At 41.0% G+C, this 7,806-nt stretch overlaps 1 protein-coding gene across 4 annotated transcripts in view; it reads right to left on the reverse strand.

Annotated features, from left to right (window-relative positions):
* CHST9 (carbohydrate sulfotransferase 9) overlaps window positions 1-703 on the reverse strand; it is a 243,763-nt gene extending 243,060 nt beyond the window's left edge. For 2 of the 4 annotated variants that reach the window (XM_060613502.3, XM_060613501.3), the window contains exon 1: window positions 507-703. The gene's annotated coding sequence lies outside the window, so the exon portion shown is untranslated. The remainder of the gene's footprint in view (window positions 1-506) is intronic. The other 2 variants (XM_060613499.3, XM_060613498.3) reach the window with 1 other exon arrangement.
* Between the last annotated feature and the right edge of the window lie 7,103 nt (window positions 704-7,806).

Raw genomic sequence — 7,806 nt, forward strand, 5'->3', positions numbered from 1 at the left:
AGAGGCACCGCTGCAGAGATGCTCATCTTTCTGCCAAACACGCTGGAGGACCGGATAAACCGGCATCAGAAACTCAATACCGTGCCCTGGGTGTCCTCCTTCGAGCCTCTGCTTGCGCCAAGTGGGGGCTGGCACCGGGCATCCCGGAGCCCGGGGCGCCCCGCCGAACCCAGGAGCCCAGCACAGGTAAAGTTCGGGCGCCCGTCCTCCTCCGGCGCCCTTCTCAAAGTCCTCCTGTCCCCTCCACCTCCCGGCCACCCTGCCCCTCCAAGCAGGTCCAGTAAAGTGAACGGAAGTGGGTTCACACATTGGGTGCGGAGCGAGGGGGAGAAGGGGTACAAAGGCAAAGAAAGATGCCTCCCTCATCCGACAGAGGTGAAGTACCTGAAAAGGTGAGGATGCGCTTCCCCGCCCACGCAGACCCCTCTACCTCGGGTGCTAAGCGCTCCCCGCGACCCCGGCCCCCACCGCCCACCCCATCCCCGGCCCCAACCCGGTGCGCTCACCTCGCGAGCACCCGCCGGCCGGTCCCGCTCCTCCGGGAGCGCAGCTTCGCGGGAAACTTCCCCGCGCTCCGGGGCAAACTCGGAGGACTCCTCCCCGCCGCGGGCCGTCGGGTGCGCAGGGGCGGGCGCGGCGCGCGGGGAGCAGGGGCGGCGCGGATCCCGGCGCTCGCCCTCGCCCGTCCGCCCGGCTGGCTGCGGCGCCGCCTCCGCTCGAGCCCGCTCCCGCTCGCGCTCCGTTCCCGCCGCGGCCGCCGCGCCCCCGCCCGCCCCGGCGGCTCCGCCTCCCGCCTTTATCTCCCCAGCCGCGCGCCGCCCGCCCCGCCGCCCGCCGCCCGCCGCTCGGCCTCGGTCGCCCTCTCTTCCCCGACTTTCCGGCTTTTGCTCCGCCGGCCCCTCGCCCTCCCTCCCGACCCCGGCCCGGTCGAGGCTCGAGTGCCATCCGGTCTTGGTCTGGGAAGTAATTATCCTCGCCCTTTCCTAATTCACCTTCCCCTCTTCACCTCTGCCCCGTCTCGGATTCCTTTCCCAGGTGTTCTACAAACACCCGAAGGACAAATCAATAGGTTGGCAGGTTATTGCAAACGTTGACTTCAGAGTCTTAGGATTTCTTGTGCTTCGCATATTGTATATATTTAGATTTATATAAACACCTTTTATATATTTATATTTATACACAGACGTATGCACATTTTGATGATGGTCGGGCGGTAGGTGCAGTTAGGAATATGTGCCGGGGGTGAGTTCAGTAGCAGGTTTCTGTAAGGCAAGGGCTTCCTTCAAAAAGAGCAGTGGCCATTTACCATATTCCAGACCTCAGAGATCTCTCAGGCCACGCAATTCAGAATCCAGCAAGCTGAAGTGGGCAGTTTGCAAAGGGCTTTGCAAAGACCCAAGACTGGGATCAATTTTCTTTTACGGTTAAAGGAAACGAACCAACGGTTCGTGGGGATTTAAAAAGATTAAATCTTTAAAAGACTTAAAAATTAGTTCCAAACATGATGCTAGCAACAATTTGACCAAACTAGAGCCAGTAAAGTGGCCAAAACCCTTGATGGGGCGTTGACTTGGGCAGTTTTTATGAATTAAAGGAAGACGTTTGAAAAGTGGTAAGTGGGTAAACCTACCACACTGCTAATTAGAATATATATATTTTTCAAACTGAGCTGTTACCAAGTTTCTGCATTCCCAGTTGGTCTTCGTCTTACTGGTGGGTTAGAAATAACAGGCGGTGATAAGGAACTTTGGTTCATTGAGGAAATGCTATTAAAGGAATTGCTTGTGCCTGATCCAGGGCTCTTTGAAACACAGCCTGATTTTTTTTCTAAGAGTTTTATTTTTAATTTATATGTCTGCTGGTTTGTTATTAATATTTAGCTCCGATAATGTCTGTCTTCCATGCAGTGAAGGTTCTTATTCACCACTAGAGTGTACCTCTTTTCCTGCAGCTGGACTTTCAAAGAAACAAGATGGAGTCCCTGAGCTGTTATTAACTGGTAGGCCCGTTGATGAGTGCTTGTTGAATGAATTAACCAGTTTAACTTAGTCACTTTCAGTTTGGTCCTATGGGTGTCATTCCCTGTTCTATGCACTCTTGGAGTTGTAACCATCATTACATAGAGCAGTGAGGAAATTGCAGCCTGGCTCAGAAGAGCTGCACTCTGCTTTTTGGCTGCTGAAAGTCAGACAACTTTTGTCACCGGTACCTTCTCATTCGCAAAATAAAGGAGTTGAGCGAGAATATCACTATAACTCTATTATTTCCAAAGTCTTAAAGTTTTTGTAGCTCCTGGGGGAAACTGGGTAGGGTCAGGTCAACTTCTGAATGAATTTGCTTGATTGGTGGGTTGCTAGGCATTGCGAATCCCTTGTTGGATGAGACTCTATTTCATTCATCTACCATACCAGATTAAACACTTAGAACTATGAGCTGTCTTCTACTCCTGATCTTTTGTCCAAAGCCATTAAAGATATTTTTAATGACTAAGAAAATTGAATTTTGTTAATATCCGAGGTTGATGAATAAAGGATCAAAGAATCACCTGAGCGCATACCAAGCATCATAAGATACATTTTCTCACGGCATTTGATTGGGAGTTATATGGTTAAGTGAAAATACTGCCGTTTTAAAAAATTTTGTAGTTAAACTAATTTAATTTTTACATAGTGAATTATTTCTGAAACGTTGGTTCACAGCATGTTTCTAAACTCTCTAGTCTATTAATTTTGTTTAGTTCCTTGAATGCCTTAAAATGTTTAACTATTGACTGTTTCTGGGCAAGTATGAAGCTTCTGGATCATTGATCCTTTAATGTGTAGGTTAGTAACAATTATAGTCATAAAAGGAGTTTCTGCATCAAATTATGAGTGCTTTGTGGAAGGAGGACTTCACCATCATAAGGCAGATAATTATTGGACTAAAGCACAAGAAATGCAGTCAAACTTGACTTTGAAAATATAAGTAATAGTATTAAGAATGAGCCCAGCAAGCTGCTTATATTTTGTGAGAGATGTGTGTAAGGAAAACAGGGGTAGAGGGTAGGAAATGAGTAAAGAAGGGTATTTTTCTGGTATTGCGTGTGCAAAACAGCTACTTTAGGTGTGAGCACAATACTAGTATGAGATAGCTCTTAGTATTGTTGAGTTTGTGTTTTTCTTTAGCCATGTACTTCTCGATGATGGTTTGCCTTAATGAATGGCCCAAATAATAATCCAGCAGAAATACATTAAGCACAATGTACAAGGCCATTGAGGGTTGCAAATACCTCTAAACCATCTGATTTTTGGTCCCAACTGTTTTGTTGAGGGAAAGCAGAGATATGTTTACTTGGGAAGAAGTACTCTTACATGAGTCAATAGAGGATAGTCCAGTAGCTACAGGAACTTCTCTTGCTGTTATTCTGTACAGCAGGAGTAAAACAAGAAAAATAATGAAAGAACATGATATATGTTGATTCACAAGCAAGGGAGCACAAGCTTTCTCGCTAAGCCAGAAGGGGAGAATAGCAGAACTCTTGTAATGGATGATAGAAGGCATTTTATCCAGACTCTTCTGAGGGAAAAATAAAAACAAACAACTTTTAAGGAAAAAGAGGTTTAAAATGGTTTTTAAAAAGCTTAAGCTAGGGGCGCTTGGGTGGCGCAGTCGGTTGAGCGTCCGACTTCAGCCAGGTCACGATCTCGCGGTCCGTGAGTTCGAGCCCCGCGTCAGGCTCTGGGCCGATGGCTCAGAGCCTGGAGCCTGTTTCCGATTCTGTGTCTCCCTCTCTCTCTGCCCCTCCCCTGTTCATGCTCTGTCTCTCTCTGTCCCAAAAATAAATAAATGTTGAAAAAAAAAATTTAAAAAAAAATAAAAATAAAAAGCTTAAGCTAGTGAGATGAAAAGGAAAAAAGTGCTGGAGAACAGGATTTAGATCTATGAAGATGAGCAAGTCTTCTCTCTCCCTGGGCTCTGTTTTATCATCTGTAGTCCTTGAGGTCATTGAACTGGACAGGCCTAGAACTCTTCCACCTTCTAGAACTCTGCAACGTCTGGTCATGATCACTTATTTTGATTAGGCTATTCAGATGATTATTCAACTTCACATGTCAGTTCATCTGCAGAGTGACGCCCAATGCATATTCCAGTCACAAAATAAAAGGCGAGTGTAGGCTTTTTTCTCAGTAGATGAAATTCAAAACAAAAACGGGAACACACTAAAGAAACGTGGTACTGATGACCTGGAGTTGATATACAGGATGTAGAATGTGGTATCCTACGAAGTCGAACTTCCTCTCTGAAAGTTAAGATGAAAACATCCTATTTTCATGTCAGGAATAAACAGGGCAAAGGACAAAGCATTAAAATTTTATAGTCAAGGAGGAGTCTGGAAGTATAATGATTTAACTCCGTGCTACGGTGTAGCAAATTTTGCAGTTTGAGGTAGACCAAAATTAGTATATAATGGGGAAAAAAAGAAATGCCACTTGGCTCTGTGGGCAATGTCTTTACCATTTTTTTTAGAAAAGAGGCTATTTCTTTAAAAATTAAGAAAAATATCAAGGATCAGATATATATAACTAAAACACAAGTTAAATATTCAGAAAAATATTGAAAAAAAAAAACGCACAGGGAAAAATACATGGAGAAAGCACAGGATTAATAGTAAATGAGGAAGAACTGTGATCCCTAAAGAATGAAAACCTTTATATGAGAAAAAAATGTTGGTCAAACAGAAAAACTAAAAGATAATTATAAGTAAACAAAAATGAAACAAGATGTGTTTTATGAAATGAAAATGAAACAAGATGTATAATAATACATATAATAAAACAAGATGTTTAATAGAATTTATTATACGTCTGCTGCCCAAATACAGCAATGATTCAAGGTCAAATAAATTAGAATAGTCAGCACCTAATAGTCTTAGTAAATAGAGCAGGTCAATAAATATGTATTGATTGGTTGATTGAATAAGAACTGCTTGGAGTTATTTTAGGAAAACCAAAGTCCGTAGGGAAGTTATGTATGTCATTTCTTAAACTAAACAAGTATGAATTTCCTTTAAAAAATAACAAAAAACAAAACCTTCCCAATGGCCACTTTTTAAGTCCTAAGCAATGAAATTTTATGAAAAATTTATATCATCTTTATGTATAGAAAAACCAAAATTGGAAATTCATAAAATGTGGAAATATAAGTGTGCCTTTTTAGAAAGAAATTATATTTTACATCTTTGATGATTTTTGACGGGTGATTGGAATTGCAAAGATTCCAATCTTTGAGTGATTTACCAAAAAAAAAAAATGCAAAACTTTTCTCTAAAATGGTATGTGGATACATACATTTTTTATTTTCTAAAGTGGGTTTCAGTTTCTGAAATGGGTGGTCAAGATATTGACAGATGACTTCAAGACCCCAAGTGAAAATAAAAAATAATTTGCAATGGTCCGAATTGATGAGGGGCCTGCCATACTGTAAATTTCAACAGTATCTAGAAAAGAACGAGTGATGGAGATTTCCTTGAGAAATATTTTACTAGTTAATTCACCAACCATGGCTGTCCAGTCAATGTGGACACTCCGTGTTGGTGCCCTGGGTACAAAAATTAATAAAATGAAGTCCCTTTTAATAAAGTGGTAACTAATGGATTCACATCACATATCATTACATTTAGAAATGTTAACTAAGCTTACAGGAAGAAAAGGGAAGAATTCCTGGAGTAAAAGAAAAGGAAGAATTAAAATGGCTTTATATGGTTTCTATTCAATGATGTGTGTGAATGTGTGTGTGCGTGTGTGTTTGAAAGGGAGGGAAAAAGCAAGCAAGCTTTTAAGAGATTTGATGAAATCAAGAGAGTATGTCAATGATGTATCCTAAGATAAAATATGGCATTTGAGGGCAGAGAGTAATTCTAAATCCACCCCTCCTATGCAATGAAATATTTCCTTGTCCAGCACTGGGAGTATTTGTGATATACGGCTCACCTCACCAAATCTAATATCATTTCAGCCCTGAGGGACTCAGACCATGGTGACTGTCCTAGCCTTTCTGAAGACTTTTTGTTGACTGTTCATTCAAAATGTGTATTGTTAACAGGAGGACTTTTTTAAGTGAAGGTAAAGAAAAATTTTTGAAAACCAATGTATAAGATGAAAAATAAGTATAAAATTTAAGAAATCTTATATTTGGTAGCCTCATAAAATTTAGTATGTAATATCAGCAAGGTATTACAAATATTATTTTCTGAAGTTGATACTCAAAATAGCTAAAAACAGAGCAAATTCAGGGATCATTAGACACACGCTATTTATTTATTTATTTATTAATGTTTATTTTTATTTTTGAGAGAGAAAGAGAGCACGAGTGGGGGAGGGTCAGAGAGAGAGGGAGACACAGAATCCAAAGCAGGCTCCAAGCTGTGACCACAGAGCCCCACTCAGGCTCAAACCCGTGACCCTGAGATCATGACCTGAGCCAAAGTCAGAAGTGTAACTGACTGAGCCACCCAGGTGCCCCGACACAAAATATTTATTTAGTTGTTTACATCTGAATCTATGTCAACATGTCAGTGCATGGTTATTCTAAACACTTTGCCTATTTGGTTTATTTAAAAGTCTTTTTCCCCTCTTGCATTGAAAAAAGGAATTAAAAATTCTTTCCTAGTTCTTAGGAAAGAGGAAGAGAAAGAAGTTAGTATCCATTAGATATTTACCTTTTTGGGTTTGTATTTGTGAGAGGTAATGACAGTGGAATTTAAAACTTGAAAGACTGACTTATTTTAGGGGAAAAAAAGGCATTATTTCTGTTTATAATTGTGAAAGCAACTTGAACCCTAGGTATTAAGGTAAAGGTAAAAATAAACAAGTTCTGGATATGATCTCTTGCTAAAGTCCATCCTTCAATACATTTATTAACACACATTGCCATCCAAGAATAAACTTTTCAAGGAGAAATGTCCTTTATGCAACTCCTTCCAAAGGCTGTCATATTTAAGTTCATGCGGAATCACAGATTTGAGCAGTTACGAGTTAATTGTTAAAATGTTAGGAATATCTCCATGATACGATATCGCTATTACCTCAAGATCTCTTACGTGCTTCATCTTCTCTGTCTTCTCTGGGTTCGTGCTCTATGTTCTAGCCACTGTGCTGAGCCCTTTAATTCTTAATTTCAAAATACCAATATCATTTTGAAATACCCTCCATGCACAGAGTAAATGTGTAGTATAGTTATTGATTTCACATAATTTCTCAACGTTGAGTGACCGTTTTAGAAGCTTTCACAACCTCACAGCTGATACATCTTTCATGTTTTATTTTTCATTTTGATGGGAGGGACCATTTAACGAATCTGCACATGGATGTTCAATATGCATTTTTCAGCCACGTTTGACTACACTTCATGAAGTACTAAATCACTTACACATTATGCAAATGTCCTGAAACTACAGAACTCTCTCGTTATTTTTTCTCAACCACCACTGAAAACAAAGGAGTAAATACCAGTATATTATCTTTTGAACACTGTCTATACTTCTGGGTTAGATGTGCGAATATCTTCCCCAGCTTAGGAGCTTGTCCATGTCTGCTGTCAAGCTAAATGGAGACTTTCATAGGAGAGAAAAGGGAAATATGTCTCAGTGTGATGAACAAGCAGGAAGGAGAGCAAAGCCTTTGCATAAGGATGTAGAAACAAATATGTCCCAGTCTGACTACTGCAAATATGGTAACACCAGGAATTAAACATAAAAATGGACTGTTCAACAGGCACTCCCTCGCTATAAGCTTCTAAATCACCCTTCAGATTAAATGCGATACTAGG

Source organism: Panthera onca, chromosome D3 (genome assembly GCF_046562875.1).
Source record: "Panthera onca isolate mPanOnc1 chromosome D3, mPanOnc1 haplotype 2, whole genome shotgun sequence".
Taxonomy (NCBI): Eukaryota; Metazoa; Chordata; class Mammalia; order Carnivora; family Felidae; genus Panthera; species Panthera onca.